The 12,935-nt window shown below is 44.8% G+C and overlaps 1 protein-coding gene across 2 annotated transcripts in view; it reads left to right on the top strand.

Annotated features, from left to right (window-relative positions):
- The first annotated feature begins 209 nt into the window (after positions 1–209).
- Positions 210–12,935, top strand: part of LOC147613156 (uncharacterized) — a 99,134-nt gene continuing 86,408 nt past the window's right edge. For both annotated transcript variants that reach the window (XM_086782438.1, XM_086782437.1), the window contains exons 1-2: positions 210–435; positions 12,190–12,313. The gene's annotated coding sequence lies outside the window, so the exon portion shown is untranslated. The remainder of the gene's footprint in view (positions 436–12,189; positions 12,314–12,935) is intronic.

Here is a 12,935-nt window from a genome sequence, read left to right as displayed (position 1 = left end):
CCTGTTGGCTACCGTGCTTGAAAAAAACATAATTTTCAATAAGGACAACTCTTAAATCTATCGGGCCTTTGTTTCCAAAATCTTTGCTATATGCATGTTTTATAACTATAATATATAAAAAAGCATTTTTCGACTTATGACTAGAATGCCAGTGTTTTTTCGAGTAATGGTTGCCTATATATATACTTTTGTAATTATCATAGCAATTTCTTTAAATTTTTAGTGCTATATCCCCCCCAACACCTCTTGAGAAAAAGAGCATGTAGAAAGTTCTTGCGTGACGAATGTAAGTAAGGCGTTTACACTCCCAAGCTTGCAAATCAGTGTAGGCGTTTTCAAGGAGCATTACAGAGAGGGGAGCTCCCATGCAAGGCCTTTGTCAAACGCGCCAGCCTAGCACTCCAGTGCTCGTCCGGCAACTCTACAAACATGGTGGTGAGCTCACTTTTGCCCGAGCTAAGGATATATTACATAAAAGAAAGAAACCCTCTTTCTGTTTCTAACTAAGATATAGCAAGGGCCACTGTTGGGTCCTCCTCCTTTTCATTTTTTGGGGAGTCTTTGCTGAAAATTTGCTTAGAGCATGTGTGCTCATACAAGAAAACACGCAAACTACAATCACTATGGAAACAACCTATTCGTTATGGACTCTCTGGAGTGCTGGCTTAGTGGTTTACACGTCCGGCTCCTGCGTGAAAGATCCTGGGTTCAAGTCTCATTCCCTGCACTTTGATTGGGTCATATGGATCATAAAGTGGTCTGTTGGCTTAGCTATGATGTTACAAGACTCGTCTAATGGTCTGTTGGCTTGGCTATGATGTTAAACGACTTGTCATTCTCAATGCTCATCAATCTCCACATTCTTTAAGCACACTAGCAGGAGGTTACGTGCAACTTTTAGCTTGCTAGGTCTCTTTGATCACTCTAGGTCATGCTTTTCAAGCATGGTAAGTAGTTTGCCGTTTGTCCAATAACTTGAAAGTTGAGTGGAGGGGATGTGTGCCATGTCTACGAAAGTATGCTACCTTTGGCAATAAGGTCTTTTAGAGAAAGTTTCACAGGCTTTTTGATCATCATACCACAATGTATCTTCTGGTTAAAGAACAGGAAGGGAAATAAAGTTTTGGATAAGGGAAGGAACCTCCTCCATGTGGTAAGCATGTGACACTATGCCTTTGGCAATGTCTTCCTTTGCTTTCTAGTCTTGACACCCAAGAAGGTGAGAGATGCCGAGAGGTGAGGAAGCTTGTCAGTGTGGGATTGGTAAGCGTGACAAACCCCAATGAGAGACCTGCTATCATAAGCGGTGATAGGTATATGTTTCAATCCCACACTCCTTGAACCTTTTTGGGGGTCTGTGATGCCTTTGGACTATTGCTAGCATGCGATTGTTGTGAACTTAGGGGAAGATTAATGTTATATAATAAAGCCTTGATGTGAAGGGAGAGAGTGGACAAAGGCTAAAGATGTAGAACACTTGTCTCTGTGCTAGGGTTTGAGAGTAGAGTGCGACGAAATCAAACACAGCACACGCGAGTCCTAAAACTACTATAATGTATTATGTACAAAAAAAACTTTTACAACTGAAACTCAAGAATCAAAGGGTGGATGAGAGTGCAAACGGCTATTCACAGCCCAATACTTGTTGACAATCTCCTTGGTTAGCCCATGTTGTAAGAGAAATGCTATGTAGTTAGATGAACATTGAGAAAATATAGAGGATTTTGACATTTTCTACGCATGTATATAGAGCACCCATAAGTGCTAGTCGGCCTGTTTCTAGTGTTGTCGGCCTGTTGAGGACATGCCCACAACCACATAAAAGCTGGCTGACTTGTTGTCCAATGGCCGACTGCTACATGCCACTGGCGCCTATTCAGATGGTTGTGCGAGGCTCCAGTTGCCCGATTGCCGTGCAGGCTGCTATCCGACTGCTTCTACGCTACTACCCGACTCCTACAGGCTAGCCACATGTACCTACAATTGAGGTGTGTCACATTCTTCTGTTAGAAGTCATCTCCTGTCTTTATCTAAACACCAGGGCCTTTGTTGTGGGTCTGCCCGCCCTTGTAGGTGTTGTTCTCATTTTCCCTCACTCCCCGTATTTTTCCCCCATTTTTTCTATGGCCTGGGAGGCAGCCCTGAGGTGGCAGGAGGTCCTATTCCTTAGCGGACTGCATCTATGTGTTTACTGGTGCTGGCCGACAGTACACAGAGTTGGCCGACTGGGTGTTATGCTAGTCGTGGAGATTTGGACTCCTGTCGGCTGCCTACAGCAGGCCGACTGCTGTTTGGGGGCCATATAAAATGGCCCCACAGCCCCTTGCCATTTATGTCTTGTATTCGGGATCTTCTTTGTGTATATAGAGCAGAGTTACACGCCTCTATCTCTCTCTCTCTCTCTCTCTTGTGTTGTTTTTCTGCATTGTGTTTGCTCTTGTGTTCCCAGATTTGGTCATCATCTCCGCTGCGTATTCTGACATGGTATCAGAGCCCTAGGCTCTTGATAGTTCTTGGGATTTGTGTGAGCAAGAGGGGGACTGTTGTGTTACTGATTGGTGGACTGTTAGGGGCTGTTCAGTAAGAGGAGAAGCAAGAGGACGGCGGGCTGATTTGCTGGACAGCCACTTGAAGGTTAAGTTCTTCTTTGTTCCCACCCACCCACCCTTTTTCAGAGTACATCTCCGCAATGGCAGATTTGTTAGAGATGGTTGAGAGGCATGTGAAGATCCCTACACTCCCCATGTTCCCGGTGGTGGACTGTCAGTTGGACGGGAACAACTACGGCATATGGAAGGTTATGATGGAATCTGTTCTGGAGTCTTACGACCTTGCTGATTTCATCATTGTTGGGGTTCCATGGCCGGAAGTAGAGGAAGGGGAGTTACCGTCGACCCGAAAGGACCGGGGGAGGCATAGGCACAGTTGTGGGATCGTGTCAACGCGAGGGTCCGTTCATTTATCTTCCTCAACTGCACACCGCAGGTAATCAATCATATCAAGCATATGACGCTGGCCAGAGGTATATGGCAGCATTTGGCTTCTCTTTACAATAGGGTATCGCCCATGAAGAGGATTTCCTTGGAAGTACAGATGCGGGTTATGAGCCCTACAAAGTCGTCGACGATGCGGGAGCATATTAACAAGCTGCAGGCTCTTCAGCAAAGTCGTCGACGATGTGGGAGCATATTAACAAGCTGCAGGCTCTTCAGCAGGAAGTTCTCCAGGCTGGGAAGGAGATATCATCGGAGGACATGGCCATAACGTTGCTGTCGCATTTGCCCTCTCAGTACTCAGCATTCTACTTGTCTTTGATGACCAGTGGTAGGCTCAGCACCATTACTTGGGAGGAGCTTGTGCCCATGGTCTTGGACCAGGAGGAAAGATTCTCGAACCCTCCTCAGGGTGGAGGTTCGGAGGCCTTAACTGGCCAACGGTTGAAAGGCCGTAACACGGGCAAAGGGAAGGCTTCATCGGAGAAGTCTTCTGAGAAGAAGTCCGATGCTGACCGCGAGAAACTAAAGGCAGAGAGGACCTGTAATGATTGTGGCGAGAAAGGCCACTATCGGAGGCAGTGTCCCAAGTGGAAACCGAGAAGGGTGAAGATTCCTCAGCAGCAATCATGAAGACACCGGCTTTTGTGCACTTGGAGGTGATGGACATCGATGCTTCATTTTCTTTAGGCAGGGAGGAGGTTGGAGGACTCGCCGCTACGGATACTCGAGAGTGTATTCTAGATAGTGGTGCTTCCAGGCACATGACTCCTTTCCGTTCAGATTTACAGGATCTCTGCAGGTATTCTGGTCACATTCTTACTGGGGATACATCCACTATCCCAGTTCACAGTGAGGGCAGGTTGGAGATAGTTCCCAATGGCAGAGGGGGGAAGCATTCCTCCCAGGTGTTGTATGTTCCATCCCTTGGTTTTCATCTGTTGTCAGTGCATTAGGTTTGCAAGACTGGCGTACGGGTGGAGTTTGATGAGCATTTTGCTGCTCTCCGGGACAAAGCAACAGGCCAGGTAGTGTGGGAACTCCCATCCATGTGACACCAAAAGATTGGCCCTTTCACATGGGACACCGGCTTGGTCCCATGTGAATATGGCACAAATCTGGCCACTCTATGGAGTGACAATCCCATAGAAGTGGCTCCAAAAATGGAGATGGACCAAATGGTGACATCCCCCTGGGCTTCTAAACAGTTGTCCTCAACTGAAAAGCCTCAAGACATGTCTGCAAAAGCTGAGGGTAGTCAGCAAAATAATCCTCGTCTACCCACTTTGCATCAATTGGTAAATAATTCTTAAATTTCACAAGGTATCTCCTGGAAAGCTTTCCATGTGGTAACTTGCTCTCCTTGTGAAATACAATCTGCTCTGGTTGGAGGATCTCCTCAAGCTCATCAATCTCGGGCGGGTCCTCTGTGACAGGTTCTTTTGGAGCTGGCCCCACATATTTCCGCAAAAGACTCATGTGAAAAGCATTGTGAATCTTCCAATGACTGGGTAAAGCAAGCCCGTAGGACACTTCATTGATCTTGTCAACCACTTTGAAGGGTCCATAATATCAGGTAGAAAGCTTTGGATATGATCCCTCTCGTCTTGGCCTCTTCCGAAGCCTAGCTTTCTCAAATTTCAGTAGTACCCAATCACCTTCCTTGACTTGCATGTCCCTTCTATGCTTGTCAGCAGCCCTCTTATGCTTGTCTTGTGACCTTGTAGTGGCTGTTCGCACTTGAGCAAAGGCTACATCCAAGTCACGCGCATACTCATCGGCTGCAAAAATCTCATCCTTTGTATGAAGGATGGGTGGCAATACCACTCCGCCATAAATAATCTCAAACGGGGCCTTTCCCGTGGAGGCATGTATTGTGTTATTGTAGGCAAACTCTACAAGTGGAAGATACTTCTCCTAGGGACTCTTTTGATCCGCCACGACACTTCAACAAATCCAACACGGTTGAATTCGCAGCTGCACTTTGGCCATCCGTTTGGGGGTGATAAGCCGATGAGAACTCAAGCTTAGTGCCCATGTTATCAAATAAAGCCCTCCAAAAGAGGCTCGTAGTCTTGGGATCTCTATCCCCAACAATGGACTTAGGCATACCATGATGCTTGAAGATGTGAGCAAGAAAAAGCTTCACCATATGATCAACTTTAATGGTTTTGTTGACGGGCAAGAAGTGAGCTTGCTTGCTAAACCTATCAACTATGGTGCAAATAGCATCATTCGCATGCTGGGATTTAGGCAAATCCATAATGAAGTCCATAGTAATGCTTTCCCATGGCTGCGAGGGAATAGGCAATGGCTAAAGCAAACCTGGAGGCTTTTACCTATCAAATTTCACCTTTTGGCAAGTAATACATGCGCGTACACATGCCTCAATGTCTTTACGTATGCTTGGCCAAAAGAAATATCTTTCGATCATGCGTGTCGTAGGTAAAATACCTCTATGACTAGCATAAGGTGGAGCGTGACACTCCTCCATAACCTTTGGACGCATATCCTTCACCACACAAGCAGTTATCCTTCATAAGATAACCCTCTTTGGTCACATAAGAGGCATGCGAGTGACCAGCCATCAAATCAGTCCACATGGGAAAAAAACAACATCCAAATGATACAAATCACGCATGGCAGATAAGTCCCCATGAGAGGCCACTGAAACTGCAGCTATATAAGGCTTCTTGGACAAACCATTTGCCACCAAATTCTTCTTTCCCGGAGCATGTACAATTTGAAAATGAAACATGGAAAGAAAGTTTGCCATCCTCATTTGCTTCTCTGAGCGCTTAGTTTAAGATAAACAGTACCTCAAGCTTTGATGATCTATCTTGACTACAAATTCAGCCCTAAGAAGATAATACTTCCATATCTTTAAGGCATGAATTACAGCCAAGAGCTCTTTTTCATAAATGTCCATATGGATCTCGGCATCATGTAATCGGTGGCTTTCATAAGCAACTGCATGACCCTCTTGATTTAGGACAGCCCCTATACAATTCCCACATGCATCACATTACACCGTGAATGGCTTTTGCAAATCGGGAACAATCAATACAGGCCCACAAATGATAGCATTTTTGAGTTGCAAGAAGGCATCTTGCTCATTCGAAGTCCATTTGAAGGTGGCTTTCTTCTTTGTAAGATCATGCAATGGCGAGCCAATGTTGGCAAAATGCCTGATGAATCGCCTATAGTATGAACATAACCCCAGAAAGCTATGCACTTGATGTACATTTTGCAACTCTGGCCAATTTCGAATGGTTTCAATTTTAGCAAGATCCATTCTTACACCCTCTTTGGATACAATGTGTCCCAAATAGTGTATCTTGGAGAGGAAGAACTCACTTTTCTTAACATTTAAGAAGAGTTTATGCTTTCGCAACTCTTCAAACACTGTAGCCAAATGAGTCTTATGCTCCTCCTCATTCTTGGAGAAAACCAAGATGTCATCACAGGCCAAAAGGCATTACCAAGAACTCATACAATCCAAAAGCTGTTCTGAATGTAGTCTTATGGACATCCTGGGGTACCACACGAATCTGGTGGTAACCACTCTTCAAATCTATATGGCTGAAACAAGCTGAAACATCAAGCTTATCCAAGATGTCATCTATGCGTGGGATTGGGAACCTGTTCTTGATGGTGAGCTTGTTTAGAGCTCGATAATCCACGCACATGCCGAAAGATCCATCCTTCTTTTGCACAAGAAGTATGGCAGAACGAAAGGGTGAGGAGCTTGGCTGAACCAAACCCTTTTCTAAGAGTTCATTAACCTGCTTTATAATTTCCTCTTGTTGTGCGGCAGTCACACGATATGTGGGTTTGTTAGGTGGGGAACTACCTGGCACAAGATCTATGCGATGATCCTCAGGCTTCTCAGGTGGTAGTTTTCTTGGCAATGCATCGATAAAACAATCTTTATATGCATTAAGAAAATTTAGCCTATCTTGAGTCAATACATCCACAGTCACATTACTTTGTTCAATTTTGTCACGAACAAAAACCAAGTACCCGGAAAGACTCTTTTTCATTGCCTTATTAATTTGGATGTGAGATATAACTCGGATGGAATCCCCTTCCTTGCCCGCATCAATAACATGCATGTGGCCTCTATGCATAAATGTGATCTTGTTGGTTTTATATTCTTTGCGAGGCTCAAGCCGATGATGCCAAGGTTTGCCAAGTAATACATCACATCCATTGAGTGGGGCAATCAAGAAATGCTCGTGATCCAAATAAACCTGTATATGAATGCACAACTTTCCAATAAGAGGCGTGACTTGCACCTCTTTGCCAACAAAAGCTGCCTTTGCTTCAATTTGGGGTCCCATGTCCCCAATCTCTATGCCCAAGGCGGCTGCCATCTGTGTAGAGATGAAATTATCTGTTGCAAAATCATCAAACATGAACAAGGCGGGCTGATCCTTGTTTTGTCCCCAAGCTTTGCATACCACTCTCTCTTTGCCATCATGCTCAGTGGTACCGTGCACATTGGGTATGGCATGCACATTTGCCTTTGGTGGCTTGTCCTCATGCTTTTGCTTGCGGGTAGGGCATTGCCTAAACATGTGCTCTTTACTACCACAAGAAAAGCATTTCCCCTGTTTGGCATATTGCTCCCTTTGCTCGGGGGTCAAGCCAAACTTGTTCTTCTTTGGTGCAATGTCTTTGGATGGGGTTCTTTTAGCTTTACCACCCTTTTGGGCTTCTTGAAAGCTCTTTTTAGGTGGCTGTCCACCTGTTTGCAGGTTTGGGACAGCCCTCTCTTTGCCCTTGGAACCTCCTTGATCCTGCTTAATTTTAAGCACCAATTGCTCCGTAGCAAGAGCAAATGGCATGAGCTGCTGAAGAGTGTGTTTCGGGTGCAATTCAATGCCCGAACGATAAGCTAGATGCAATTCGGAGTAAAACTTTCTCTTCCTTTCATCCTCGGAGAGTTGCATAAAGGGAGTTACCTCAAGAAACACTTTCCGAATCTTATTGACATACTGCTGTACACTTTCATTGTCTTTTTGCTCAAGTCTATCCCACTTTTGGGTGAGAGTTTGCTCCTTTGGTGGTCTTTTTAGTGATCCACCAATGGGAAGTTGTTCCCTTCAAGAACATGCTTGCATGACGAATTTTGGACTTCTCAGTGAAGTCCTCATCACTAAAAGCAATGTCAAACTGTGCCACAAAAGCTAGCACCTTAGAGGCATCATACTCTCCATGAAAGGCATCAAATTTCATGGACTTGTCCCCTGCCTTGAACTCCTCGAGCTTCTTGGGATGTGGTACATTTTCTTCTCTTTTTCTCTTCCCCTTATCCACAACGGGGCAGCCCTCTCTACATGGCCTTCATGGGCAATCAAAGATGTTTCAAGAGGCATGGTGGCATGTGCATTATGAATCTATGGCCCCGATGCATGTGACCTCTCCAAATGATGCAATGTCTCACCACGAGACAACTCAATGGGCAAAGTCTTTCGGCTTCCATGCCAACCACTCTCTCCATGTTATACCTTCTTTGAATCCACAAGGCCAGCATGTGGCCCACTAGCTCCAACATGCACATACTTGTTTCCTCCTGTCCCATGAGGAGTAGATGCATGGCGAGAAGTGACTGATACCTCTTCCTTGTGTATAAAAGACCTCAACCGTTCAGATGCTGGGTCTCCCTGCTTCAAACGAGGTGGATTCTTGAATACTAGCTCTCCATCCACTCCTTCCTTGATATCATCCTTGCGGATGAGATAGGAGAGTGCCAACTCCCTTGGCTTCTTGTCCACTTTGCGAGCCATGGACTCAAAAGGTCATATCCACCATAGCATCAGCTTTTCTTGCTTCAATGACACTTTGTACATGGGGATCTTCATGCAGAAATTTTAGCTCTTGCTCCTTTGCCTGCAAAAGCTTCTTCATGTGCTTCAATTTAGCCCTCAAGGAATTGGGCTCATCCTCATGCATAGCCTCTTTTCCACGGGATGGCTGTCCCATGAATGCATTGTCATAACCTCTCTCAAGAGACTTGTGCCTTCCAAGTAATGCATCAGAATCACGTGAAGCACTTGATTGACCTCTTGAATCTGGCACCTCCAATGCCTTGGCTGTCCATTGAGTCAAGTGTCAGTGTATGCTTCCAATCTCAAAACACCGTGTCTCCTCCTGAGAAAGAGAGGTGACCGGGCTCTGATACCAATGTAACCGCTCCCTACAGGAGGCCTACAAATTGGAAGACAAAATACACATTTTTAGAGCACTTAACTAATACCAACAATGGACATTATTAGCAACATTAAAACTGAAAATGACCAATAACACGTGACACCAACACTGGGGCCGGAAAGGCCCCCCTCCCTCCCCCCCCCTCCCACCCCCCTTCAATGCATTTGTATTTCTTGGAGTATGTATATGTACAAGTGTCACAGGCCAACATGCCAGATTTCTCCTCACATGGAGTGAATACAACTCAAACAATTGGGTACTTGTCAATGAAGTTTGGACAGTTGAAGAAGTCCCAAGTCACAGGCACACTCCCACCTTTCACTGGGTGCACACCTGCCTTTCACTGGTCTTCTGGGACCGTGCACCAATAGGCACGCCCGTACTAGCACAGGCAACGGGATACACCGTGGAGGGAACGTTGCCTGGTTCTCCCAGATAATCTTTGCTCCCGGATTCCCTAGTGTTTCTAACTTTCACTGGCTCTTAGAAATTCTGAGGGCGCAGTTAGCACTACCACTCAGGGAAAAACTAACCAAACTAGGAAAGCTTCCTGAGTATCGTTAGCATAAACATGCTTTGTTTCTGCTCTGCAAAAAAACTTAAAGAAATCTCTCTCTCTCTCTTTCATTTGCGTTTTGCTCTCTATAGCAGTTGTCTTCATTTCCGCTGTGCATTCTGACACTCTCTTAAGAGAATTGGTCGGAAACTTCCTGTATTCGAGCTTGTGGCATGATGCAATGAAGCACCCTGGGATTGTGCTCACAACTCGGGAAATGAAAAAAGCTTAGACCCGCACATGTATCTCCTTCACACTTATTGTCCGGTTCACAAGGAGCCCTGTTCTTGGATTGCTCCTCCAAGGTCCTCAGACAATCTTTCGGGATGTGCTCGGTGGAGTTTTTACTTGAAACATTGACCGGCTGGTTGCCTCGTGAGAAAGTCGTGTTGCCGACACTCCCTCACTAGAACTGGCTCTTTCTTAAGGAATCTCCTTGCTGTTGGACTTTCTTCCAAGTCCTAGGCTTGGGACTCTCCTGTGTTTGGAGGGTTGTAGCAAAGATGAACTGCGTCTGTAAGGTCACGGGGCCGATGTGCATGAACATCTGTGTGCAAGGACAGTTTCAAACCATCAATGAAACGCTCAATCTGACTGTTGCCTGGTCCTCAGGAGCATGAACAAAAGCTTCTAGAAACATACCATGTAGTCGGTTATTACGTGCTCATTTTGCTTTTGGTTAAAGCGCTCCCTTTGCTGCTTTATCTCATGGTGATAGTCTATAGGAATAAATTGCTTCAAGATCGCCTTGCAGCAATCATCCCAACAATTAACAGAAAAGAAAAGATATATTAACGTCTACGGAAGGCCAGATTGGCCTATGAGACAAATCTGTATACAACAAGTCCATGTCCTGAGTATCATGGAAAGAAAAAACTGAAATGGAAAGGTAGTCCTAGTCATATGCAACTCACTATGCAGTACATTGTCTAGCATGCTATAGATGTACAATCATGATAGGTGGTATACTACTAATTCCACCTAGTGGAGATGGTGGGGTGTAGTACATACATGGGGCATGGGACGAGGACTCTCACATCTGCTGTGCCTTGGTGTAGCCTCTGGACTCTCTCCTCCATAGCTTTACGGTATCGTGCCTGAGGTGATCTTCCCACCACAAGAGGGCGGCACCTATCACAACCGTACGCACCAAACGGAGTTGAAAAACATCCAAATCACTTGCTGCCACCAACGTGGCAACCATCTTTTGGGACCAATTGGTGACGACTTCTCTGACCAGCTTCCCATTGAACTTTGGATGCTTCAAAACTTCAATTTCTCACGAGGCATGGAGGAAAAACAGAAAACGTGTAGTTCCTTGGTGTCGAGCTGGTGAAGCGGAGCAAGAATTGTCTGGAGAATCTGGTGGAGAGGGACTCTGTGTGTGAAGGAGACAGTAGCTGACACGAAGGTGTAGAATAATGACTACCGGACCGGGGTTCAGATGGCTGCAGCAGCTGCCTGACTGCCTTACAGTTGCTGTGTCCAACTGCTCCTGCACTCGCTGCGCGACTCCTAACGGCCAGCCTCGTGTACCTACAGGTGAGGTGTGTCAAAAAAGATGCATGAAGACTACTGGTTGTAACCTTCGTAAAACGAGCATGGGCTGCAGACATCGGGTGGATGGATACAAGCAGAGTTGTAAAGAGGTGATTGCATAGTAACATGGAACGCCGTTCCATAGCCTTGGGAATGAGGGAACGCGTTCCATAACCTGTGTCGTTCCCGTTCCGCAAATGTACATCCTTGGCTAAAGGCATTCCGGGTCTAATTTTTGAGTAAATGAGATTTTTTGTATTTTTCCATCATAGAGAGTGGTGTATGACCTTGCATCTAAAAGGCTTGGCAATATATGGCCTTGCATCTCCCTGGTAGCCATATGGTGATGACTTGTCGTTCACATTTTCTTTCCGGGTTCCCGTTCTTGTTCTAGAACAGACCCCCGTTCCTTTTGTCCGTTCCCGTTCCATGTGACTATGGGTGATTGATACTCATAGAACAGGCATACTAGGGTTTGTGCCTGCTATAAAAAGAAGGTGACGGACTTCTGTTCTTATGGGCTGCTGTAATGAAAATCAAGTTTGTTCAGTCTAGTTGGGTGAATTTCTCTCCTTCACCCTTGCTCAGTTTCGTAAATCAAGATGTTGCTGCATTTTCTTATATTTTTTCTCGACAATATGTTTAAGTTTGCTCAAATAATACTCTTATGGCATTTGTGGAATGCTTGAAAGGCAATGCGAGGGTCTTAACATGCTTCAGCTTTAGGAATTGTTTTGATTGTCATGTATTCAGCTGCTTATCATGATTAAAGAGTCTTCGAGGATTGTATATTCTCTCTTCAAAACAGACATGTTGATTCTTCAAGAGTTTGAAAACAAAACCTGTTTATTTTTGTTGCTACTAGCATTTTTTTAATGATTGCAGCTACTCAAATTGGACGCTTGTTTAGTGCGCTCAAAGCATCAGAGCAGAAATTTGAGCCAAAGAAAAAGAGGGCAAGACCAGTATATGAAAAGTATGTCGGCCCAGTTGCTTCTTTCATAAAGAGGTTTGTGAACCAAGCTCAGTCCTATTGTTTGGCGTTTATTTTGTAGATTAAGTCATATACAAAGTGCAGCTATAAGTATGGTTATGGAATTCAAAAGTCAATTTGATAATCTATTATGTCAACATGTTTTGAAACTGTAATATGTTTACTTAAAAGCTTTTCTGAACTATACGATATCCCCTTGCACTCAAGTATGACACATTTTAAGAAGTGAACTTTGAAGTGCTTGTGAGGTTATTTATTCTTAGATCAGGAAGAGAAGGATAATGGTCTAGGCTTCCAAATCAACTTAGACTTCTATCAACCAGTTCTAGCAGGAGTCTGCATCAGTCAAAGCTTTCCACTCAGGAATTGACTATTTTTTGAGAAAATGGATGCTTCGGAACATGTTTTCAACCCCTCCTAGTGGATGCCACATTGTAAACTCTGTCCACTTTATGTGCAAAACTTATCCCCTTTTGCGGTCTCTAAACTTCTCCTTTTGGAGTTATCAAATGTTACAGGTAGAAGTGAAGGATTTCTCTTGGTAGTTTGCAGAGAAAACTGGGTTTGTTCAGATGCAAGGAAGAGAGGTGTAGGTGCTTTGATTATGCAATCTACAATGAGTACAAAGATTCAAAGC

Source organism: Cibotium barometz, chromosome 44 (assembly GCF_041138505.1).
Source record: "Cibotium barometz isolate CiBa-2024 chromosome 44, ASM4113850v1, whole genome shotgun sequence".
NCBI lineage: Eukaryota > Viridiplantae > Streptophyta > Polypodiopsida > Cyatheales > Cibotiaceae > Cibotium > Cibotium barometz.
This window is presented reverse-complemented; position numbering and strand designations above follow the sequence as displayed.